Consider the following 27,069-nt stretch of genomic DNA (forward strand, 5'->3'; position numbering starts at 1 on the left):
GAACCCAGTCAAAATGTAAACTCCATGAAGGCAAGTATTATATCTATCTTGTTCCTTACTCTAGTCCTTGAACATAGCACTGTGACTGGCACATTTACAGAATGAAAGAGTGAGTGGTCAAATGAACATCAAGCAAGGGAAAATTTACAGATTGGAAGAACTACAGCAAGCTATTTGAGGTCCATCCTGGCCAAGAGATCCACATAGTCAAGGTGGCCAGGAAGCCTACGATCAGAATAAGACAAAAGAAAGTCATCCACCAGGTCATAACCTTTGGTAACTTGGCCCAGGAAGGGCCCTTACAGCACAGCAAGGCCTGATGACCCGTTCTCTCCAGTGAGCAGGTGGCCACCATCTTGAAAGCAAAGGCCAATAGCAGGACAAGCAATGCTTGTACATGCAGAAGACAGACAAGCAGGGACCTATTAATAGAGGACTCATCAGAGTGGGGCTCAAAACCTAATATGGAAGCCCTAGACAAGTACAGAGGCCATACTGAAGGGATTGCTAACAGAAAACTTGGTCAGGAGCAGTCACAAATAATGAGGAAATAGCATTAAATCATCATGAGCCATGTGCCCTGACATTTACATATGGCATCCAGTGTTATCCTCACAGCAGTCTTGCATGTTCATAATATTCTCCTTGCACCTCCAAAACGGCTCTTATTAGGTCACATGACTTCATTCCAGGACTCTTCTGTAAAGCTACATAGAGTTTCTCAGCCTTAGCTTTAGGCCAGATAATCTTTGTTGTGGGAGGCTGTCCTGTGCATTGCAGGATATTTATTTACAGCCCTAACCTCTACCCATCAATTATAATGACCAAAAATATCTGCAGACATTGCCTAATATCCTCAGAGGTAGAGGAGATTTGAGGGCCACTGAGCTACAGGAATCCAGACAGTGAGGCATTGGCAAATGATAGACACATACGTCAATGGAACAGAACAGAGAGTCCAGAAACAGACCCATACATATACTGTCAATTAAATTTCAACAAAGGTACAATGGCAATGCAACGGAGAGAGGATAGTCTCAACAACTGAATATCCATATATATAAGAAAGATGTACCTTGATGCATATGTCATACTATATACAAAATTAAACTTAAAATGGATCAGAGGCCTAAATATGAAAATCTGAATATGTGATCAATTTGACTGAAATACAAATTTAAAATTTCTAATCTTCAAAAGATAGTTAAGAAAATGAAAAAAAAAGTCACAGATTGGTAGAAAATATTTGCAAAACAAAAATCTGATAAAGGAGTTATATCCTCGATATATATTTTGAAGTCTCAAAATTCAATAATAAAACCGAACAACTCAATTCTTTAAAAGAGTGGGCAAGGCACAGTGGCTCATGCCTTCAATCCCAACACTTTGGGAGGCTGAGGCAGGAGGATCACTTGAGGCCAGGAGCTCAAGACCACCCTGGGCAACAGAACAAGACCTCCAGCTCTACAAAAAAAAAAAAAAAAACAGTCAGGCATGGTGGCACGTGCCTGTAGTCCCAGCTACCTGGGAGGCCAAGGCAGGAGGATCACTTGGGCCCAGGAGTTCAAGTTTACAGTCGGATGTATCATGCCACTGCACTCCAGCCTTGACAACAGAGCAAGACCCTGTCTCAAAAAAATTAACCAATCGATGAAAAATTAAAAAACAAAGAAAGTTGTAAAAAGGCACTTCAACAAAGAAAATATACAGAAGACAACTGTATGATACCATGCTCAACATTATTTGTCATTAGGGAAATGCAAATTAAAACCACCAGGTGATACCAATTACACACCTACTAGAATGGCTAAAATTTAAAAACTGACATACATTGTTGGTAGGATACAACCATCTTGGAAAATATTTGGCAGTTTCTTTTTTTTTTTTTTTTTTTTGAGACGGAGTCTCGCTCTGTCACCCAGGCTGGAGTGCAGTGGCGCAATCTCGGCTCACTGCAAGCTCCGTCTCCCGGGTTCATGCCATTCTCCTGCCTCAGCCTCTCCGAGTAGCTGGGACTACGGGCGCCCGCCACCACACCCGGCTAATTTTTTGTATTTTTAGTAGAGACAGGGTTTCACCGTGGTCTCGATCTCCTGACCTCGTGATCCGCCTGCCTCAGCCTCCCAAAGTGCTGGGATTACAAGCGTGAGCCACCGCGCCCGGCCTGGCAGTTTCTTTTCTTTCTTTTTTTGAGACAGAGTCTTACTCTGTCACCCAGGCTGGAGGGCAATGGCTTGATCATGGCTGGCTGCAGCCTCAACCTCCCTGAGCTCAGGTGATCCTCCTACCTCAGCCTCCCAAGTAGCTGGGACTACAGGCACATGCCACCACACCCAGCCAATTTTTGTATAGTTTGTAGAGATGGGGGTCTCACCTTGTTGGCCAGGCTGGTCTCAAACTCCTGGGCTCAAGTGATCCCCCCACCTCAGGCTCCCAAAGTGCTGGGATTACAGGCATGAGCCACTGTACCCAGCCTGCAGTTTCTTATAGAGTTGAAATAGGCTTATGTATGTATTTATTTATTTATTTATTTTTATGTTAAGTTCTAGGGTGTATGTGCAGGATGTGCAGGTTTGTACATAGATAAACCTGTGCCATGGTGGTTTGCTGCAGCTGTCACCCATCACCTAGGTATTGAGCCCACCATGTATTAGCTCTTTTTCCTGATGCTCTCCCTCCTCTCCCTGCCCTCCCTCAATAGGCCCCAGTGTGTGTTGTTCCCCTCCCTGTGTCCATGTGTTCTCATTGTTCAGCTCCCATTTATAACTGAGAACATGTGGTGTTTCGTTTTCTGTTCCTGCATTAGTTTGCTGAAGATAATGGCTTCCAGTTTCATCCATGTTCCTGAAAAGGACATGATCTCATTCCTTTTTATGGCTGCATAGTATTCCATGGTATATATGTACCACATTTTCTTTATCCAGTCTATCATTGCCAGCTTATGATATTTTGTTATAGCAGCCCAAATGGACTAAGGTAGACTTCCTCTTTGACCCACGAGTTATTTGGAAATGCACATCTCCAAATGTTTTGGGGTTTTCCAGCTATCTTTCTGTTGTTGATTTCTAGTTTAATTCCATGTGGTCTAACAGCATTCTTTGTATGATTCCTATTCTTTTGAATTTGTTAAGGTATGGTTTATGGCCTGGAATGTGTTGTATCTTGATGAATCTTCATGTGAGTGTGCAAAAAATGTGTGTGCTGGTGTTGTTGGATAAAGTTATCTATAGATGCCCATTATATCTTGTTGATTGATGATGGTGCTGTTCAGTTCAGCTATATCCTTACTTATTTTCTGCTTGATGGATCTGACTTATCTCAAAGTCCATGGTCAATCACTATACTCACTCCCTTACACACACTCTCAAATCCCTTACCCCTCTTTGCTTCTGTGCATAAACCACAATTGTGGTCCAAGCCAACTCTCTGCATGTACCTTGCCTATCTCTCCATACATGTTGGAGAAAAACATTCACCATGCTGACTGGTATCTCTATAATTCATAACCACTAACCTCAAGTGGGCCCTGCATGCTGCTGGGCAAACAGGCTGACACTCCTTGGTCCATTCCCAGGGATAGACCCATTCCATCCACCTCTCGTGGATGACTATTTCATACCTTCTCATTTCCCTTCAAATTGCCAACACCTCCTCCTTAATCCTTGCTCTCAGCAGATGACCTTGCTTCCTAGTTCACATTAAGAAATTAGAAGAATTTTCTATCACCATATCTACACTCGTATTTGTGCCCTATACTCTGCCTCCAGGCCTTTCACTCTCAAGTACTTGCCTATGCCACTAGCAAATGGCAACCCCTGCCCTTCTGGGCTAGACTGAGCTTGCCTGCTCAGGGGCCATACCGCGGCAATTCTCCTCTCTTGCTCCTGCGTCATTCATTTGTCCCTCTCTCTTTGATCTTTCTCGTCAGTACACAGGCTATGTTTTTCTTTGGGAGGCTTTTTCATTCCTTTTGTCCTCTAGGGAAGTTGTTTTTCCCCACGATAGCCACCTGGCTCTCTCCCTCTCCTTCGCAGGTCCTTACCCAATGACACCTCTCAGGGATGCCTTCCCTGCCAAAGCTTGCAACCCCCCTGTGGCGGGCACACCCTCAGGTGACCTCAATGAGCCCTTGAAGAGTCCCTCTCCCCTTGAGTGAGGACAGAACCTATTCCTACTTGCTTCTAACTAATAAGATATAGCAAAGGTAATGGGGTGTCACTTCCTTGAATAGGTTACATTACATGACAAGGTGATGGGCTGTCACTCTCCTGGTTATGTTACATTATTGAAAGCTCCATCTTAGCAGACTGGAGCAAGAGATTGTCCTCGCTGGCTTGAGGAAGTAAGCTGCCATGTTGTGAGAGGGCCCACGGAACTAGGAGGCCTCTAGGACCTGAAGGTGGCCTCCAGCAGACAGCCGTCAAAAAGCAGGGGCCCTTAGTCATCTGAAAATCTGAATACATAACGTGGACTTAAATCAAAATTTAAAACCTCTAATCTTAATTTAAAACCTCAGTCACACAACCATAAAGAAATAAATTTTGGACTGGGCATGGTGGCTCATGCCTGTAATCCCAGCACATTGGGAGACTGAGGCGGGCGGATCAGTTGTGGTCAAGAGTTCAAGACCAGCCTGACCAACATGGTGAAACCCCATCTTTACTAAAATACAAAAAATAGCTGGGCATGGTGGTGGCAAGCCTGCAATCCCAGCTACTCAGGAGGCCGAGGCACAAGAATCCCTTGAACCCGAGAGGTGGAGGTTGCAATGAGCCGAGATCGCACCACCGTGCTCCGGCCTGGGCAACAGAGTGAGAAAAAGAAAGAAACAAAAGAAAAGAAAGAAAAGAGGGAGGGAGGGAAGGAATTCTGTTGACACCATGAATGAGCTTGGAAGAGGACTCTTCTCTAGTCATTTTTCAAATGAGAATGCAACTGCTGACACCTTGATCACAGCTTTGTGAGGCCCTGGAGAGAAGGCCTGGTGAAGCCATGTTCAGACTCCTGGACCCACAAAAACTGTGAGACAATAAGTGTGTGTGTTTTAACCTGCTATGTTTGTAGTAATTTGTTATGTAGAAAAATAGAAATCTAATATACCCTAGGCTGGGCGCAGTAGCTCACACCTGTAATCCCAGCACTCTGGGAGGCCTAGGCAGGTGGATCACGAGGTCAAGAGATAGAGACCATCCTGGCCAACATGGTGAAACCCTGTCTCTACTAAAAATACAAAAATTAGCCGGGTGTGGTGGTGTGCACCTGTAGTCCCAGCTACTAGGGAGGCTGAGGCAGGAGAATTGCTTGAACCCAGGAGGCAGAGGTTGCAGTGAGCCGAGATTGCGCCATTGCACTCCAGCCTGGTGACAGAGCAACAAGACTCCATCTCAAAAAAAAAAACAAAAACTAATACAGCCCAAACGCTCCCTGGGACCCTTTTCTATTATTTATCTTTTCGCCTTAGCACTTACCACTTTCTGACATATTTTCTATTTCACCAATTTCCCTTGCTGATGTCCTATGACATGTCCCCCATGACTCCCACACAAAAGTTCCACTAAGACAGGGATTTTTATCTTTTTGTTTTCTCTGCCATTATAGTCTCAGCACCTTCAACAGTCTCAGTAAATGTTTGTTGAGTGAAAGAATACATGAATGGATGCTAAATCCTATTACCTGAGCAGAGAAATTTGTCAAACTTATATATACCTCAGGGAGGTAAGACAGAAAAGATAACAGGTTTGTTTCGTTTTCAACTTGTTAAGGAAATGTTTAAGCATTGATTCTACAGCTCATGAGCAGCAGGGGAAAAAAGCATTGATTCAAGACCACTGTGATGTTTCCAAGTAATCGCTTCTTACACGTGTGGCTTATTCCAGGGGTAAATTATAAATTTCTAATTTTTAATTTTTATTTTGTTTTTCGTCATCTAATATATAATTGTGACTGTCTCCAGTATATAATTTCTTAGAGCATCATTCTCTGAGGCCTTTTAACTTGACTCACATTTTAAAAATACATTTCTCATCAACCCTAAGTACACACTGATACCCACATACACAACTGAAAAGTTTCACAAAGTAGTACTTATTCTTTTAATGTGCTCTGATTGTTTCCCATTCTGTTGCATTCTGTTGTATTTCATTTTTTAAAACTGGACAAGACCCGCTGGTAGGATTGACAAGACCAATTCTCAGTTGTCAAGCTTCTCCCAGGTTTGGATTGCTATGGGTTTAACATTATTCTTCCTGGTGTCTATGGTGAGGCCCCCTCTTCTGTGCTGCATGGAACATAGAAATACCTGCGCTAGCAGCTAGGGGAGCTGGGGGCAGCACTGGCATTTTCTTGTGAAACTGACATGGAGTGAGCCTGAATTGAGAGCCGCCCGCCTCTACTGCAGCTGAACCAGAGAAACACCAAGCCCCGGAGGCTCATCATCATTAGTTTGTGTATTTCTATATTTCAAAGACTCTATAATATCCAAATAACTATCGCAACTAATCTTTAATCATGGTCATGTCTCAGATGTCTTAATGGTCCCTGAGTCACCAGTAGTTGGCCTTTGAATCTCTGATTGTAAAGTGTTTAAAAGAATCCCTGAAACATTAGCCACCTTACATGATTCCAAATGGCATAACTTGTGAAGATAATGAAAAATTATGGTAAAACACTTTTCATATAGCATGAACTAATCAGTGAGCCCAGAAAAGCCGATGTTGATGAAGTGCCATCAAGTTATGGCATGAAATGCCACCTGCGGGTAAATCTGGGTCTAATTTGCCTTTGCAAGTAGTTTTCTATTTATTTGAATGTGAAATGAATCCTAAGGATGGCAGATGATAAAGATGCTGCCCCTTCAACACTGATTTGATTGGAAGTGCATTTGTCCTTTCTTTGATCGTGTAGTTTCAGAGAATTTTTCAAATCTTCCTTTCTAAGTGTTAGCCAGCAGTGCAGGCAGAGGGGGAGATGCCCCGGCACCTTCCTTCCTCACTGCCTTCGCCCCACCGTCCTGCCTGAAGGCCGAGATGCCAGGGCAAGGAGGGGAGATGCAGAAAGCCAGAACTCACTCAGAGAGAAGTCAGGAGCCGGTGAGGCCGAGCGTGCTTCTTCTCATGCTTTTTGGCTCACCTCACCATTTTGGCCCCCGTTTTCCTTCCCTTTTGGCTTTGTCCCTGTTACTGTGATTCTTAGTGTCAGATGGCCTCAGCTCTCCTGTTTAATGGACGTCTCTGCTAATGTAACATTCTCTTATCATCATGTGGAAGCAACGGCCAAATCCACAATGTGGGCGATTCTACAGGACAAGTGGCCCAGTTTCTTCACCACATGAATAATAAGGTGGAGGTGAAGGGGAGGAATGGCTATAACACAAGAGATGAAAGACATTAGTCAGATTCAGTCTCTTCTCAAAGTAGAGACAGGAGTATAGTGGATCCCCAATTGTGCATCACTCACCATCAATGTGTATCAATATTTTGTTCTTCTTGCTTCAATTATTCATTCCAACAGGTGTGTGTGTGTGTGTGTGTGTGTGTGTGTGTGTGTGTTGTGTATAGTAGCTATGTTCTCGACGTGTCCCCCTAAATTCATGTGTTGGAAACGTAATCTCCCCAGTGCAACAGTGTTGGGAAGTAAGGCCTTTCAGGAGGTAAGTCACGAGGGTTCTGCCTTTGCAACTGGATTAATGCCACTGTGGAAAGGGCTTTGGGAGTGAGTTCTCTGTCTTTCCCTCTTCTGCTGCTCTGCACGTGAGAACACAGTCTTCCTCCTCTCTCACCCTTCCACCTTCCATCATGTGAGGCCACAGCAAGAAGGCCCTAATCAGATGCTGATGCCTTAATCTTGGACTTCCCAGCTTCCAGAATTTGAGAGAATACATTTCTGTTCTTTATAAATTACCCAGTCTCAGGTTTCTGTTATAGCAACACAAAACAGACTAAAACAACAATATTTTAAAGTAAATCCTAGAGCTTCTATTATTTCATCCATAAGTACTTTAATGTATGTCACTTACAAGTACATTTTGGCAAAATGTTTTCAGCCTTTGACAAGCGGCTCTACTGGAAGCATCCCTGACTTTTTTTTTTTTTTTTTTTTTCCTAAAAGTCGAGGTCTCATTGTGCTACCCAAGCTGGAGTGCAGTGGCACTCTACTGAAGTTTGAGTGCATTACAGCTGCAAACTCCTGGGCTCAAGTGATCCTCCTACATAAGCCTCTTAAGCAGCTAGGACTACAGGCATGTGCCACCATGCCTGGCTGTTTTCATTTTTTGTACAGAAAGTGTCTCGCTATGTTTCCCAGGCTAGTCTCAAACTCCTGGTCTCAAGTGATCTACCTCAGCCTCTCAAAGTGCTGGCATTACAGGAGTGGGAGCCACTTTGCCCAGCCCCATGTGTCTCTAAATAAGGGTTTACTCTAAGGACAGTGCTGACATTTATAAAAACACATTGTTTCTCTCCCCAGATCCTCAGGATAAAATTCCTCCTGGACTGTGGTTAGGAGAAACTTCACAATTTCTCACCAAAACACTAAAACTTGGGTACCTAATCAAATGTTCTTTATACAAGATCTGCTAGGAAGCTTAGATACAAAATCTGTGGCCCACTATGTCATATAATTATACACAAGGAGATGAAATTTTCTATTACTGTTATTTCCTATTCTAACATGTTCCTCTTCTTGTTGTTCCTTTTTCTTTCTCATCCACTTCAAATTTGTGTTATCTTATTTATTTTTATATCTCTGTAAGCAGCGGTATGCTGGTGTTTCACAACTAGTTCTCTGAAAAAAATGCCTATATATGTATACATTTATTATACATTTTGCTGCTATAAATGATGTATTTCCCACAATAAGCAAGCAATAGTAAACTACATAATACTCTGTATTGTAAATTCCATGTAGCCAATTGATTCTCACATATGCTTTCATTGAACTTTGTCAAATCCTTTATCCATAGCTAACGTACAGTTGCAACTGACACCTCTAGACACCTCTTCTCAGGGAAGAGGAAGACTCTGACCTTTGGCTTCCAGATCCATGCGTTTTAAGATCTCCTGAGCTATGTTGGCTCTGTTCAATTCTGCCTTCCCTAGCTGCCTCCCCGAGGGCTTTGTCTAGTTGCAACAAAATCATGACATGTTTCTCTATGGACGTTTAAGGCCTCTGAAGCACAGTAATGATGAAGTGCATGGCCCTGGACAGAGAGTTGAGGGGCTGAGTCCTCGATTGCCAATCCCTGCCCTACCCCTTGTAGACTGTGTAAACCCAAGACACGTTATCTCTGCATTTCTTTTCCTCGTGGGTGCAAATGAGAAGGTTAAATTAGATAATCGTCAAGGTCTCTTATAGCTCTAATATCCTTTGGTTAGGCTCTTATTAAATATGCATCAGAGACATTTGGCTGTAAGCTTTATTTTCTGATCATACTAAACTCTGCCCTTGTGTGCACAGCCCTTATAACTTGCTGCTTGCATAATATGTTCATTTGCTCACAAAACAATAGCAATATTCCCTCTAACAGCAACCTTCTATTCAGTGACTGCCTTTCTCAATATTACTTTTCTTTCTTTTTTTTTTTTTTTTTTTTTGTGATGCAGTCTCACTCTGTCACCTAGGCTGGAGTGCACAGGCACAATCTCAGCTCACTGCAACATCTGCCTCCCAGGTTCAAGTGATCCTCCTGCCTCAGCCTCCTGAGTAGCTGGGACTACAAGCACCCACAACCATGCCCAGCTAATTTTTGTATTTTTAGTAGAGATGAGGTTTTGCCATGTTGGCCCGGCTCGAACAGGTCTCAAACTCCTGACCTCAAGTGATCTGCCCGCCTTGGCCTCCCAAAGTGCTGGGATTACAGGCATGAGCCACTGCGCCTGGCCTCAATATTACTTTTCTAAGACTTACTGGGAGGCAGTCATGAAAAAATAAAATAATTTTTTTTAAGCGAAAAAAAAAAAAAAAACCCACAAAACCACAGCAGCTCCCTTCAACTCCCTTCACTCCCATCAACTCCCCTCAACTCCCTTCAACTCCCTTCACTCCCATCTCCTTTTGCCCTTTCTCACGTATTCAGGTGCATCAGGCTTATGGAGTCGGCTCAGATCCTAAGTCCTCTACTCTGGGGAATGAATGGACTTTTATCTGCCTGGATTTGGAAGCCAGGTCCTATTGACAACATGCTATTAAGAGTTCCAAATAACCTTTAAGTAGCTAAATGAAATGATCGTTGTCCACCCTGATCCTACGGGATTTAAGTGTTGTTTGTGAGGAGATGAATCACAGGGCAGTGCTTCACTAACTGTTCTCATTAAACTTTCAAGGTTCTGGACTCCAGGCTGTGGCGTGTTTATTTCTGCCTACACCTTCCCCTCAGACAGGTTTAGTGCCCATCATTCTCCTGCAGAGGGCATCCCAGAGCCTAATGCGCCCAGTCTTTCTTTTACTTATTACCTTTCAGGCTCAAACTCATCCACCTGTTTCAACAGAACAACAGCTGAGAAACAGAGCAGGCCTTCTCCTTCACAGACCGCTCAACTCCTGCCTCGCCTCTGCCTTCTGTGCAGGCTTGATAGTCAGGTGCACGGTCCAGAGGCCTCCACGTGCAGAGAACACGACCAGGCTGCCAGCCTCTTCCCCAAAGCATCCTGGGTTTCTTCTCTGAGAGTGCCACAGCATTCTCTCTCCTTTAAGGCCTTGGGTGTGTTCACAGAGTCTCATCGTAGGCTACCGCCCACTGGCACCTCATGTAATCTCAGTGAAACCAGTCACGTTCTGGGCATCCAGGACCATGAGGATAACCCTACAGCCACTTCATATTACTGTGCCAAGCACATTACCTCACTTAATTCTCACTTAACTCACTTAATTTAACCCCAAGAGGGCTGATATTCAGATGGTTGGCACCGGTAAGTCCTAATGAATTATTTATAATCCACTTCTATTCTCATTGGCCTGGGCCATACCAGTTGTGAAAGGTATTAAATATGACCTGGAGGTAGATGCCACTTACAGTTTTCAAATGAGGAGACGGAGGCCCTGAGTTATCCTGGAAGAGTGGGAGTGCGCAAGGCATTTCTCAAAAGAAGACACACAGAAACTACAACAGGGATCATCACGGCAGACAGGAGGCAGAACCAGACTGCAGCTCTGACTTGGACAGACAGAGCAGCATACGGAGGCTCACATCATGAATTTTAGCTCCAGAACAACTGCAGGAATAAACCAGGAATCCTGAGAGGACCCACAGACCCTCTTGAAGAAAGCAGACTGCTCCTGCAGGACCCAGGAGACACCCCACATACTGTGAGTGCCCCAACTGTGGAAGTGGGAAAAGGAGACCCTCCGCCCCGGAACACACACCCCCACTGGGGAAACTGAAGGCCTAGTTTGCGAAAGAAGTTTCCGACCTTACCTGGAGCTGCGTCAATTTAGAGAGCCGAGCGAACTACAAGAGTAGAGGAAGCGGTGGGAAAGGCCCTGTGAGCTCGCTGGGACCCCAAGCAGGCCATTCCTACCTGGCACCATAGGGATCCTTCAGGAGGGCGGCGAGAGGTGTGGGGAAAATGCCACAGGGAGAAGGAAGTCTCCAGCTGAACCTTATTACAATTTGAACCAGGCGAGAAGGCTCCTGGCCAGAACTCTGGGGAGAACGCGAATCCAGCATGCAGACTCCACAGGTGGGGGAAGAACTGAGCCCTTTTCCTTTGCAGCTGGGAGGTGGGTAGTCTGGGGCAATTCTCAGCCCCGCTTGCCCACTGCCTGGAAACAGATTTGGTGCTGTTAGGGGAGGCACTGTGGGAGTGAGACCAGCCCTTTGGATTGCATGGGAGCTGGGTGAGGCCTGTGAGTGCTGGCTTTCCCCCACTTCCCTGACAACCCGCATGACTCAGCAAAGGCAGCCATAATCCTCCTAGGTACACAACTCTATTGACGCAGGAAACTTACCCGCATTCCCGACAGCAGCCGCAGCAAGACCTGCCCAACCAAGGAGATTCTGAGTTCAGACACACCTAGCCCTGGTCCTTCCCTACCCACGCTGGCAACTGAGGACAAAGGGCATATATTCTTGGGAGTTCTAGGGCCCTGCCCACCGCCAGTTCCTCCCCATACTACCACAGCGGGTGCTCTCTGGAAAGCGCCACCTCCTGGCAGGAAGCCAATCAGCACAAAAATAGAGCATTAAACCACCAAAGCTAAGAACCCTCACAGAGTCCATTTCACCCCCCTGCCACTTCCACCAGAACAGATGCTGGTATCCATGGCTGAGAGACCCATAGATGGTTCACATCACAGGACTCTGTGCAGACAACTCCTAGTACCAACCCAAAGTCTGGTAGGCTTGCTGGGTGGCTAGACCCAGAAGAGAGATAACAATCACTGCAGCTTGGTTCTCAGGAAGCCACATCCATAGGACAAGGGGGAGAGTACCACATCAAGGGAACACCCCATGGGACAAAAGAATCTGAACAGCAGCATTCAGCCCTAGACCTTCCCTTTGACAGAGCCTACCCAAATGAGAAGGAACCAGAAAACTAACTCGAGTAATATGACAAAACAAGGCTCTTTAACACGCCCAAAAATCTCACTAGATCAACAGCAATGGATCCAAACAAAGAAGAAATCCCTGATTTACCTGAAAAAGAATTCAGGAGGTTAATTATGAAGCTAATCAGGGATGCACCAGAGAAAGGTGAAGCCCAATGTGAGGAAATCCAAAAAACGATACAAGAAGTAAAGGGAGAAATATTCAAGAAAATAGCATGAAGAAAAAACAATCAAAACTTCAGGAAACATTGGACACATTTATAGACAAATGCTCTGGAAAGTCTCAGTAGTAGGGTTGAACAAGTAGAAGAAAGAAATTCAGAGCATTGTAGGATTAACCCAATCCTACAAAGACAAAGAAAAAAGAATGAAAAAATACTAACAAAGCCCCCATGAAGTCTGAGATTATATTAAATGACCAAACCTAAGAATAATCAGTGTTCCTGAGGATGAAGAGAAATCTAAAATTTGGGAGACATAGTTGAGGAAATAATCAAGGAAAATATCCCCAGACTTGCTAGAGACCTAGACATCCAAATACAAGAAGCACAAAGAACAACCTGGGAAATTCATCACAAAAAAAATCATTGCCTAGGCACACTGTCATCAGGTTATCTAAAGTTAAGATGAAGGAAAGAATCTTAAGAGCTGTGAAATAAAAGCACCAGGTAACCTACAAAGGAAAACGATTCAGATTAACAGCAGATTTCTCAGCAGAAACCCTACAAGCTAGAAGGGATTAGGGCCCTATCTTCATCCTCCTCAAACAAAATGATTATCAGCCAAGAGTTTTGTAACCAGCAAAACTAAGCATCATATTTGAAGGAAAGATACAGTCTTTTTCAGACTAGCAAATGCTGAAAGAATTCGCCACTACCAAGCTACCACTACAAGAACTGCTAAAAGGAGCTCTAAATCTTGGAACAAATCCTGGAAACACATCAAAACAGAACCTCTTTAAAGCATAAATCTCACAGGACCTATAAAACAAAAATACGATTTAAAAAGCAAGAATAAAAAACCAAGGTACACAGGCAACAAAAAGCATGATGAGTGGAATGGTACATCACATCTCAATACTAACATTGACTGTAAATGGCCTAAGTGCTCCACTTAAAAGATACAGAACTGCAGAATGGATAAGAACTCACCAACCAACTATCTGCTGCCTTTAGGAGACTCACCTAACACATAAGGACTCACATAAACTTCAAGTAAAGGGGTGGAAAAAGTCATTTCATGCAAATGGATACCAAAAGCAAGCAGAGGTAGCTATTCTTACATCAGACAAAAAACTTTAAAGCAATAGCAGTTAAAAAAGACAAAGAGGGACATTATATAATGGTAAAAGGCCTTGTCCAACAGGGAAGTATCACAATCCTAAACATATATGCACCTAACACTGGAACCCCCAAATTTATAAAACAATTACTAATAGACCTAAGAAATGAGATAGACAGCAACACAATAATAGTGGAAAACTTTAGTACTCCACCTACAGCACTAGACAGGTCATCAAGACAGAAAGTCAACAAAGAAACAATGGATTTAAACTATACCTTGGAACAAATGGACTTAACAGATATATACAGGACATTTCATCCAACAACTACACAATACACATTCTATTCATCAGCACATGGAAATTTCTCCAAGATAGACTATATGATAGGCCACAAAACGAGCCTCAATAAATTTAAGAAAATTGAAACTATATCAAGCACTCTCTCAGACCACAGTGGACTAAAACTGGAAATCAACTCCTGCTGGTTCCCCAATTTTGCAGTTGTGAATTGTGCTGTTATAAACATGTGTGTGCCAGTATCTTTTTCGTATGATGACTTCTTTTCCTCTGCGTAGATACCCAATAGTGGGATTGCTGGATCAAATGGTAGTCTACGTTTAGTTTTTTAAGGGATCTCCACACTTTTCCATAGTGGCTATAAAAACCCTTCCAGACATTGGCTTAGGCAAGGGTTTCATGACCAATAACTCAAAACCAAATGCAATAAAAACAAAGATAAATAGCTGGGACTTAATTAAACTAAAAAGCTTTTGCATGGCAAAAGGAACAGTCAGCAGAGTAAACAGGCAACCCACAGAGTGGGAGAAAATCTTCACAATCTATACATCTGACAAAGGACTAATATCCAGAATCTACAATGAACTCAAACAAATCAGCAAGAAAAAAACAAACAATCCCATCAAAAAGTGGGCTAAGGGCATGAACAGACAATTCTCAAAAGGAGATATATAAATGGCCAATGAACATATGAAAAAGTGCTCAACATCACTAATGATCAGGGAAATGCAAATCAAAACCACAATATGATACCACCTTACTCCTGCAAGAATGGACATAACCAAAAAATCAAAAAACAGTAGATGTTGGCATGGATGCGGTGATCAGGGAACACTTCGACACTGCTGGTGGGAACCTTTAGGTTTTCCAGGATGTATATGGGTGCTCTCCTTGATGGAGTGTGGGAAAGATACCTCTTTATTCACTCATCTCCTCCACAACTTAAGGGTTTGGGAATTGAGGAAGTCTGCACCTTAAGAGCTAAACAGGTTCTTCTTGGTGGATTTCTTGGTCTCTCTCTCAATACATATATATATATATTTTTTTTTGAGACGGAGTCTCGCTTTGTCACCCAGGCTGGAGTGCAGTGGCACAATCTCTGCTCACTGCAACCTCTGCCTCCCGGGTTCAAGTGATTCTCCCGCCTCAGCCTCCCAAGTAGCTGGGACTACGGGTGCCCATGCTTGACTAATTTTGTATTTTTAGTAGAGACAGGGTTTCACCATGTTGGCCAGGCTGGTCTCAAGCTCCTGACCTCAAGTGATCTGCCCGCCTCAGCCTCCCAAAGTGCTGGGATTACAGGCATGAGTCACCATGCTCGGCCCCCTTACTGACAATTTTAACCCAGGTGCAGCTGAGACAACACATTGACGGAGCAGAGAGACGATCATCAGAAATGTGAAGCACATTTGTCATCAACACTAAGCACAACTAACTTTATTACTTCTGGTTTTTTCCCTTTCTTTTCAGTGATGAAATAAGTCCCAGTCCCAGCAAATGGCAAATCTCTATGTTTAAAGTGCACTTGGATTTTACTAATTTACTTTGCTTATGCATAATTCAAAGGGGGATTTTATTTCAGTACTTTATTTGTGCCTTCTAGTTATTATTCCTTCTGAAAATGGCTCCTCACATATATTAGGGCTAAAGCTTTACTGAAGGCTTTTTGGGTGTGTGTGTGTGTGTGTGTGTGTGTGTGTGTGTGTGTGTGTAACTTCATTTTCTTAAGCCTACAAAATAGAAGAGTCGGTTTGGGCAATTGCTTCGTGGTGGTGTTGAATTTGTAGGTCAATATGAATTCTAGTCAGGAGTGGGGGCAGAATGAGGAATGAAATGTCACAGTACCAGAATATAGGCTTGTAGTTTCTCGGAAGAGATCTTGTTTGAGCCAAAATTCTCTAATTGCAGAGAAAATGGCTTGATTCAGAAGTTAACAGGCAACCTCTCTTGAATGCCAGGAACTATATTCCCCAGGGCCCGAATAGTGTGACCTTTTTTTTTAAAAAAAAAAAAAAGAAAGAAAGAAATCCACCTTACCCCAGCACTGTGATGTAGGACATTCTCTATGTTGGGGATTGGGGTGGGGGGCACAACAAGAATCTCACTGACTTACCAAAAAAAATAAAAAATAAAAATAAAAAAGAAGAAAGAATCTCACTGACTTAAGAGATAAGCACTGAAACCCCCCAAGGGAAGCAGGCCAAGAAGAGAGCTCCCGGCACCCTGTCTCCCTGTCCCAGGCTGCCTCCTGTCAAGTTCAGTGCAGATCTTGTGCTGCCAGAGTTTCCTGCACCACTGTGGGAGTAGTGACAGCCCATAAGGAAGATCGACAGAAGGTGATTGTTAAAATAGCATTTAGTTACATGCCCAGGGCATCAGGAAGCATTCATGGGCAGAGGTGGGAGGGCAGAGAAGAGAAGCAGATGGGTCCCTCTTCGGCAGTGTGGACCATCTATCAGCATGGCTCCTCTTGCAGAGCCTTCTAATCCCTCAGGAGGCCTGGGAGGACCACTCCGGGCATCCTCCGGTGCCACCTTTCTGCATTGGCCCTCATCTCTGGCTTTCCCCAGCACAGGACAGACCTGCCCTTGATGGACATAAGGGAGACTGAGTTCTTAGTGGCAAACAACAGGAACTAGTGGAAACCGAAGACAGCTGTAATGAGAACTCCTGGGAAGGACGAGAAACAGGCTCAGAGAGTGGGCAGGAACAAAGGGAGGCTGGACAGCGTGAACACAGCCAGACCGGAGTCCCAGCTCTGTCTGGTTGCAGTGCTGCCGTGGGATGCGGAATGAGGTGTTGCTTGGTGCCCACCTCTGCTGCTGAGGCCACCTTAGAAAGTTTTAGCTCTCCCCATCTGTGGCTATGCTTGACCAAGCCCTGGCACATGCTCACATCCTGGCCTCCAGGCAGCCTCTGCAACAGCTAGCTAGGCCCTGTGCTCCACCTCATTTGGGGTTGTTTCCAATAAGAAAGGATGTTTGGATATAGGGCAGCCCAAACAACAACTTCAGGGACCACTTTGTAAGGCCCAGGAACCTTAAGTGTGAGGTCTTGTGCCCATATGAAGACAGAAGTCCTTGGCACCATGACACAGTTGCTCAATCCAAACCTCCTCGCAGGGGAGGCTGACCCAGGGGTCATCTTGCGGCCCAACAGTGACCTCTGGAGAGACCATAGCATCATAGACGAACAGGGGCTTGGAGACCATCCAGCCCAACAGCCTCGGTGAGGAAACTGAGACCAAGCCCTTACCTCCAATGCTCTGACTCCTGACACAGCCAAAATCCACTGCACCACGGTGGGGGTGTGCTCCCTCAGGCTTTAACTTGCATGGTCATTGGCTATGAATCAGTCTGAACCTGAATGTATTAAGACGTAATGGTTTTACTAGCATCGAAATAGAAACCCAATTTCTCTCCTGACATTTTTCGTCTACATTTTCTCCGCTAAGTTTTTTCTTAGCTTCTGCTAGGAAAAGTCTCTTGCTGAAACAACTCTGCCTGTTATATTCCTGGAGAACATGCCATAACTGCCTGGGGTGAACTGATTAATATAAGCCTAAGTTTGGAGTCCTTCTGCGATGGTTCTAAAAAAAAAAATCTGTTATTTTCCCAAGGATTTGTTACGAACAAGTACTCATGAAGGTAAGAGTGAAACAAAATGACATTTTCATTTACAAATCCTTTGAACGCTTTAAGAGCCAGCCGTTTCTCCTGGTGATGGCTGTCTTGATCTGCCTAATTACTGAGCCCTTGTTTTGTTTAATCACTTCAAGAAACACAAACTAGCTTCATTTCATTAGTGCTTAAAGCGTCATTATGATTAGCATTGAGCGGTGAATGGCGTATTTGTGTTGCTTAAAGTGGAGCATCTATTTTAATTGTGATTAGTGTTCTCAAAGTAGTCAACTAATACCTTTAAATATTAATGGGAGGGGGACAGGAAGGATGTTAAAATGGGCTCATCAAATACAGAAGGACATACCATCTTTTGTTAATTTCAAGACTCACTTTTTCATATTTAATATCTCGCGATCAATGGCCGTGCTTTTTCTTTCTTAGTAATACATAAAACGATGATGTATTTTATAATATATGGCACCTTAGATTCAATAAAACACTATTGCAACCTACTTGTTCATATGAACTTATTGGTTGACTTACAATCTTGGGGAAAAATAAATTGTAGCCATTTCCTTATTTTAACATTTGCATGTGGCAAATAAGATTATCCATAGTGTCTTAAGACGTAATGAAAATTCCAAGCTTCCTAATGAAACTTTCCTTTGCTTCACTCCACGGCAGCCCACTTTAGTTAGCTTCTGGTAAGACCAGTCACTCTAAGCCTTCCGTTATCTCCACATGTGTTGCTCCAGTAGAGAAAGACAGATTTGGTGATCACGTCTTCATCAAAAGTGGTCTTATTAACCAGAAAAGAGTAAAAGAGTAAAATATGAAAGTTAATCTAGCTATAGAAGAGTACGCAAACTTCAGCTACAGGATCAGTAGGCTCAGTAGGGTTGGTTCTTCTTTTCTTTCTTCTTTAAAACAAACAAACAAACAGGCTGGGCATAGTGGTTCATGTCCATAACCCCAGCACTTTGGCAGGAGGATCGCCTGAGCCCAGGAGTTTGAGACCACCCTGGACAATAAGGTGAGACCCTGTCTCTCCAAAAAAAAAGCCAGGCATGGTAGTACACACCTGTGTGTGGTCTCAGCTACTGGGGAGGCTGAGGTGGGAGGATCACTGGAGCCACCTCAAGCCACTACAGGCTGCAGTGAGGTCAAGGCTACAGTGAACTGTGATTGCACCACTACACTCCAGCTTGGGCAACGGAGCAAGACCCTGTCAAGAAAGAAAGAAAGAAAAGAGAGAAAGAGAAAAAGAAGGGAAAGAGGGAGGGATGGAGGGAGGGAGGCAGGAAGGGAAGGAGGGAAGGAGGGAGGGAGGCAGGAAGGGAAGGAGGGAAGGAGGGAAGGAGGGAAGGAGGGAGGGAGGGAGGGAAGGAGGCAGGAAAGGAAGGAGGAAAGGAGGGAAGGAGGGAAGGAGGGAGGGAGGGAGAGAAAGAAGGGAGGAAGGAAGAGAAAGAGGGAGAGAGAGAGAGAAAGAAAGAAGGAAAGAAAGAAAGAGAAAGAAAGGAAGAAAGAGAGAGAGAAAAGAAAAAAAAAAGAAAGAAAACTGTACTCCGATATGTTTAAATTTCAACACTAGTGATAATGCTCTGCCCCAATATTAGCACATCCTATGACTAAGCATGCTTAAGTCTCTCAAGGTGATAAAAGTCATCCTGAGAATCCAAAAGATGACGCTAAGTCATTTTCAGCTCGTGTGTGGTCGCTGAGGCATCATAAGGACAATTTATAGCTGGTTCAGAGATAAGCAACAAATTCTTGCTGGTCTTATTAACAGGCTCGATGGAAAACTTAAAGAACAGGTTTTGAGCCAGATGAAAATGGCTGGGGGAGGGTACAGGGAGGAGAGGGTTGAGAGTGAAGCATCTGCTTTCAGGGCAGGGGCCTGAGGCTCCTAAGAAGGGTGGCACACCTGTGGCTGCCCCTTCTCACCGACACGGACACGCTCCCATCCCCACCCCAGTCCTCACTCCTGTAAGTTGGGAAAAATTCCCTTCTTTTTGATTCAGTCTGAAACCTTGGGCACTGGAGACCTGACTTACACTCCAGAGTACCCTCTGGGCTTGTCCTAAGAGGCCTTCTGGTGCTCATGGCCTAATGGCACAGCAAAGGATCTGATGTGGGTACCCAGTCCAACTCTTCCAGGACCCTTTCTCCAGAGTCAGGACAGAGTGTCCCGAGTGGGGTTCAAGCCGAGGCATTTGCTGGCTGCCAGCCAGTCTCATTCAGTAGGTAGATCTTGCTTAAACAAACTTTGGTATAGACCAACAGCTTTTATTAGGTTTCTAATAAAGTAATCACAGTTTCCACCATATTTTAATGATGAAAACAGCGATTATTACACCAACCTAATATAATTCAGTATAGATGGAACTTCTTTCCATTATTTTTATTGTGAAAGTAGTATGTGCTCATTGCAGAAAATTTGCATAGAAGAGTAGAAAAAATAAAATCAAATTGCATGTATTCCAGAGACAACTTCTGGTAACATTTTGGCATGTTTCTTAACAGCAGCCCACCCATTTAATGGCACATAACAAGTGAACACTAGCTTCTTGCTTCTCACTGAACTGTCACTCAGCTGAGTCTGTGGAAGGTCAAGACCCTTATATTTTAATTCTAAGAAAGTAAAGCAATCAAGAACGGCTACTCCATAGGTGAAGCAGCCCCTTATATTTTAATTCTAAATACAAATTTATTTGCTTGAGTATCCTAGAATATAATAGCCACCTGGCATGTTGCCTTTGCATTTTGATAGTACCAATTTAAACATAACATGTAAGTGATAAGTGCATTCTGAAACTATGACTATAATGACGCTATAATGAAACTATGACTATAATGACTATAATGATACATCCCCTATTTTCCTGAGTAGAGAGATTCGGACTCTACATTTTTATTCAGTTGTCTGGAAAAAAAAGGAGAAAAACACAGAAAGAAGATTCAAAGGTGAATTAGTACAGCGAGCTTTTTACTAACGGCAGCTACCTTGAGGAGAGCAGACTACGTCTTGCATACCAAGTATTTCTGGCACAGTGAGTAAACCCTTTAACTATGTGTTCGCTGTCCTTTGCACTCCCAAGGAGGCTGGATGTTATTAGTCAACTAAAAATTAAATCTGATGAGCACATCATATCAAGAAATCACCTTCTTCACTTTTTTTTTTTCCCTTGAGACAATGTCTTGCTCTGTTGCTCAGGCTGGAGTGCAGTGGTACGATCTCAGCTCACTGCTACATCTGCCTCCTGGGTTCAAGCAATTCTCCTGCCTTAGCTTCCCGAATAGCTGGGATTACAGGCGTCTGCCACCACACCCAGCTAATTTTTGTATTTTTAGTAGACATAGGGTTTCACCATCTTGGCCAGGCTAGTCTTGAACTCCCGGCCTCTAGTGATCGGCCCGCCTCAGCCTCCCAAAGTGCTGGGTTTACAGGCATGAGCCACTGTGCTCAGCCTTCCTCTTCGCTTTTTTATTGACTTGTTGTCTTTTTATGTTGACTCTGACTCTACATCTCTGTTATACATCAGAATTAAAGAGAAACTTTTCTTTGGGTAGAAAACACTTAGACTGGAAAGGAAGCATGAATGTGTTGGCAGGGACTGGAGTCACTGCCTGCGAATGCTGTAGGTACTGCTGACTCTATTCTTTACCAGCAGAAGTTGGTAAAAGGCCTTGGAGCAAAAAATGAAACCTTACCCAAGCAGACGAAATACCTGAAAATAAATAGAAAAAGATTAAACTGTTCCTAAGAAGAGACTGGGGGAACTCGGAAGAAAACGTCAAATCCCAACAATGATATTGTGGCCACATGGTTGTGTTTCTTTAAAAAATCTTCAATACAGGCACAGTTTGCTTCAGTTCACAACACCTCAAGGATGCAAGTTACCATCGTCCAGCATCCCTCTGTTTTCTAAATTGCCCCCCACTTCCTGCTCATTCCATGTGATTCTTGTAGGACCACCAATTCCAATTCCTCTTCCACCCCCTGCCTAAGGAGTGGGTACATGACCCAGTCTGGCCTGTCTTGGCACTCCATAGCCATGGCTAAGGTCATTGGTTCAAAGGATGGGTGTACGACCAAGTAAAGCCAATAAAATCATCTTTATGGGATTGGAACTGGATGCTGGGAGGCAGTGCATCTGTCTCTATCTCTGGGATCATAAGCTCAAAGGTACATAAGAGCTTGGAGCTTCTGGGGGCTATTTTGCAGTTGAATGGAGAAAACTTGGCTGAATGGGAAAGAAAAGAAGGAGGAAAGAAAAACCAGAGTGAGGTCATGATGGCAATATTTGAACGCCTGGATCCAATTATGCCAGAGCCAGCACTAGCCTAACTTGATTTCCAGTTACAGGAGTCAATACACGCTCGTTTGTGCTTAGGCTAATTTGATGTAGGTTTCTGTCACTTGGAGACAAAGACCTACAAAGTCTTCTGACCCTCATTTTGTAAATGTGGAGAAAGTAAACCCTGGAGAGTGTTGGCCAAGATTAGACAATGCCAACGGATTAACCAGTGTACTAAAAATAACCCCAGAATCACAGGGTTGGGGATCCCCTTTCCACACCCCAGCCATGTGATCTTCTATCCCTGTCTGATCAGCATGAACAGTGTCAGTCTTTCTCAGAGCACTGGAATCTCTGGCTGCCAAAATGATCCTGGACTCCCCAGATACGAATATCTTCCTTTCAAGTCTACCACTGCGCTTTACTTTCTCCCCTTTGTATTTTTTTCTCTTTAAGGAAAAAATACGGAATTTATTTTAAAGATTATCTCAAAGATCCCAAGGGCAGGAAGTATAACTGGGCCACCCAAATGTCTACACAACCATTGGAAAATTAGGAATCTGTATTATGCTCTGTGTCTCTTGGCTACATGACTTCTTAACTTTTGCTTTTCTCTGTTCTTCTTTCTTCGTCTCCCTGTCTATAGGCCTTCTCATTTTTGATACTCATGTCTTCCCCAGCACCTGGGTTACCCAACTGCCCAGTTCATGCATCCTAAAGGAGAGAAAATATAGTAAATTTCTCAACCCTCAAAAGTTTACAGCTGAGAAAAACTTTATGTAACTAAAGACAGATTAACAAGAGAAAAGCAAGTTTTATTTTAACACTTGCAGTGTACGTCGCACAGGATGAACCTCGGATCAGCGGTATCCTTCAAGGCAATGGCTTGCAGTTCGGCCTCAAATTGTATTTCAACAAAGAGCCGTAACTCTTAGAGGAGTGACAAGACAAAGGAGAGTCTCTCAAAGGTGGGAAAACTGTGGAAGGTAGCATAGTTTGCTCCCAGATTTCCCTGGCCCCATGGTGCTGTCTCTGGGCTGATGAGCCAGGGAGAATTTACATCTCTGTCTTTAGGCAGGAAAGGGGCAGAGGAGGTGGAGAGGACTTTGATCTTTGTGAGGCACTGTCCTATCATCAGGCAAGCAGAAGGAAGGGCAGAGTGTCCCCCCGCATTTTAACTTCGTTCACCTCAACAATCCTCAGTATTTTAAAGAAAAATATTTTAGTTTCCTTCAATCCAAACAGAAATCCCATCAGTTCATTCAGATCAGTTGTTCTCAGACATTTTGCTCTCAGGACTCCTTTATCCTCAAATTGTTGAGGAACCCAAAGACCTTTTGTTTACATGAGTTATTTTTATCAAGATTTACCATATTCAAAATTAAACCTAAAAATGTTTTAAAGATTTATTTGTTAATTTATTTGATGATAGCAATAAGCCAATTACATGTAACAACATTTTTTTTTGAGAATTTTTTTTTTCTCACTCTGCCACCCAGGCCGGAATGCAATGGCGCAACCTCAGCTCACTACAGCCTCCACTTCCTGGGTTCACGCGATTCTCCTGCCTCAGCCTCCCAAGCAGCTGGAACTACAGGCGCCTGCCACCATGCCCAGCTAATTTTTTTGTATTTTTAGTAGAGACGGGATTTCACCATGTTGGCCAGGCTGGTCTTGAACTTCTGATCTCAGGTGATCTGCCCGCCGTGGCCTCCCAAAGCGCTAGGATTATAGGTGTGAGCCACGGTGACCAGCCAACATGTTAACAGAAAATTTTTTTTTTTTTTTTTTTTTTTTTTTTTGAGACGGAGTCTCGCTCTGTCGCCCAGGCTGGAGTGCAGTGGCGCGATCTCGGCTCACTGCAAGCTCTGCCTCCCGGGTTCACGCTATTCTCCTGCCTCAGCCTCTCCGAGTAGCTGGGACTACAGGCGCCCACCACGACGCCCGGCTAATTTTTTTGTATTTTTAGTAGAGACGGGGTTTCACCGTGGTCTCGATCTCCTGACCTCGTGATTCGCCCGCCTCGGCCTCCCAAAGTGCTGGGATTACAAGCGTGAGCCACCGCGCCCGGCCCTAACAGAAATATTTTTATGAAAATAATGATAGTTTCCAAAACAAATGACTTAAAGAATATAATTGTTTTAAATCTTTGCAAGTATCTTTAATATTGAACTTACTAAAAGATGACTGCGACTTCTGCTTTAAAATAAGATAGAATAACAGGAACTGGATTTACCCTCCTGCTTGAAACAGCTAAGAAACTGGACAAAATGGGCCAGGCATGGTGGCTCACACCTGTAATCCTAGCACTGAGAGGCCGAGGTGAGCGGATCACAGGGTCAGGAGTTTGAGACCAGCCTGGCCAACATGGTGAAACCCAGTCTCTACTAAAAAAAAAAAAAAAAAAGGAAAATTAGCTGGGTGTGGTGGCAGGCACCTGTAATCCCAGCTACTCGGGAGGCTGAGACAGGAGAATCACTTGAAACCAGAAGGCAGAAGTTGCAGTGAGCCGAGATCATGCCATTGCACTCCAGCCTGGGTAACCAGAATGAAACTCTCCGTCTCAAAAAGAAAAAGAAAAAGAAAAGAAAAGAAACTGGGCAAAATATATGAAATACTAGTTCTTAAGACATTAGGAAATGAAGGATAGTGATTTCTGGAGAGATGGAGAACAAGATGAACTGTACAATTGCCTTGAGAGAGTTTCCAGGCAGCAGTGCCAGGAGAGAAACGTAGTAAAGCTCTGTGGTCCCCCCGAGTTGAGGAGATAAAGCTGGGCGTGGGGGTGGGTCAAATTGGATAGAGAACCCGGGAAGAATACCAAAAAAGGAGAGCACTCAACAGAGAGAAAATTCCCAAGATCTAAGAGGACACCTCTCAAATATTCAGGTGAGAACTGGTCAGTGAATGCATGAAAATAAACTAACCAAAGTTAATGAAAGAATAACCTGAAAAGATTAGGAAGGGCACACAATGTTGAAAATAGTGTCTATTTCCACCAGCCAGAATGGAAAACCTCATAATGGAAGAGCAGGTAGAGTACTCAGAAGAGAGTGCCTCAATTGTGGAGAAAAAATTAACCCAAAACTAAACTAAACATCGTCTGGTCCTGCTTTAAAAAGCTTACAAAGCAAGACCCCAAAAGATCAAACTGTTTCCAAGTAATTTAATTATTTCCCAGAACAAAGTTTAAGGATATTTATAGGAATACAAAAATGCCCCACACAGGGCCAGGTGCAGTGACTCACACCTATAATCCCAGCACTTTGGGAGGCCAAGGTGGGAGGACTGCTTGAGCCAAGAGTTCAAGACCAGTCTGGGCAACATAGCAAGACCCCCATTTCTACTAAAAAGTTTTTTAAAAACTAGCCAGGCATAGTGGTGTGTTCCTGTAGTCCCAGCTAGTTGGAAGGCTGAGGCAGAAAGATCACTTGCTCCCAGGAGGTTGAGGCTGCAGTGAGCCGTGATCATGCCACTGCACTCCAGCCTGGGCAACAGAGAGATACCCTGTCTAAAAAAAAAACAAACAAACAAAAAAAAAAAACAAAAAAAAAACAAATTACAGCACCTAACAAAATAAAACTCACAATGTCTGAAATCCAGTAAATAATCGTCAATACAAAAAAGCAGAAAAATATAAAATGAGGAGGAAAATCAGTCAATTGAAACTGAACCAGAAATGACAGATAATAGAATTTATAGAAAAGAACATTAAAACGGTTTATTCTATTTTTTTTCTTTTTTTGAGATAGAGTCTCACTCCCATCTTGCAGGCTGGAGTGCAGTAGCGCAATCTCGGCTCACTGCAACCTCCACCTCCCAGGTTCAGGCAATTCTCCTGCCTCAGCCTCCTGAGTAGCTGGGATTACAGGCACGCACCACCACGCCTGGCTAATTTTTGTATTTTTAGTAGAGATGGGGTTTTGCCATGTTGGCCAGGCTTGTCTCAAACTCCTGACCTCAGGTGATCCACCCTCCTCGGCCTCCCAAAGTGTTAGGATTACAGGCGTGAGCCACCACACCCGGCCTAAAATAGTTTATTCTAACTGTATTCCATATATTCAAGGAACAAGCTAAAAGATTGAGCAGGTTAAGTAGAGACACAGTTTTATAAAGAAGACTGAATTTGAAATTCTAGAGATGAAAACTACAGTGGAAATACACTAACTGGGGATTAGCAGCAAATTAGACACTGAAGAAGAAAAGACTAGTAAACTTGAAGATATCACCATCGAAGCCATACAAAATGAAACACACAGAGATAAAAAGAATGAAAAGAAGCAAACAGAACATGAGAGTGAGATGCAGAAGAGCTTTGAGTAGCCTAATACAAATGCCTTTGGAGTCCCTGAAGCAGATAAGTGACAGAAAAAAAATTTTAAATAAATGATGGTCAAGATTTTAATAAAATCAAATTTGGTAAAAACTATAAACTCATGTATCTAAGAATCTCAATGAATCCCAAGCACAGGAAACATAAAGAAAACTGTGGAGTCTTGGTAAGTAAGCAACAATGAGGAAGGGGCCCCAGGTGAGGGAGAACAGTTATTCTGAGAGATGGCTTACTAGAAACAACCTGTTGGCACAGCATCCTGTTTCCAAATACCTCGCTCTGCAAGTAGCCCCTTCAGCACAACCCTATAAAACTTCCCTCCAGCCCCCGCCTCTTGGTAGACAGCCCCTTCTTTGCTGTGCTGCCCATTGCATTCTTGCAATGTATCTTTGTACTTTCTCTAATAAATCTGCCTTTCTTTACCCACTGCTGTCTTGGTAAATTCTTTTACTATCTGTGATGCCAGCCCCAGCCAGTCACACCTGTGACAAAAACTACCCCAACTTACTTCATATTCAAATAGCTTAAAACCAGTTTTAAAGAAAAAAAGAAATCTTAAAAGTAACCAGGGGAAAATAAAACCCACATTATATATAGAGGAATAAAAAGAAGCATGACAGTGGATTTTTTTTTTTTTTTTTTTTTTTGCTTGAAACGGGTCTTGCTCTGTCACCCAGGCTGGAGTGCAGT

The 27,069-nt window shown here is 43.5% G+C and overlaps 1 long non-coding RNA gene across 1 annotated transcript; it reads right to left on the reverse strand.

Annotated features, from left to right (window-relative positions):
• Nucleotides 1-5,870: 5,870 nt before the first annotated feature.
• On the reverse strand, nucleotides 5,871-11,800 carry LOC131382890 (uncharacterized). Its single transcript, XR_009212518.1, has 3 exons — nucleotides 11,514-11,800; nucleotides 11,009-11,207; nucleotides 5,871-7,361 (listed from the first exon to the last, which is right to left on the reverse strand). It is a non-coding gene; the product is annotated as an uncharacterized LOC131382890 (long non-coding RNA).
• Nucleotides 11,801-27,069: the final 15,269 nt, after the last annotated feature.

This window comes from Hylobates moloch, unplaced genomic scaffold, assembly GCF_009828535.3.
Source record: "Hylobates moloch isolate HMO894 unplaced genomic scaffold, HMol_V3 SCAFFOLD_1, whole genome shotgun sequence".
Taxonomy (NCBI): domain Eukaryota; kingdom Metazoa; phylum Chordata; class Mammalia; order Primates; family Hylobatidae; genus Hylobates; species Hylobates moloch.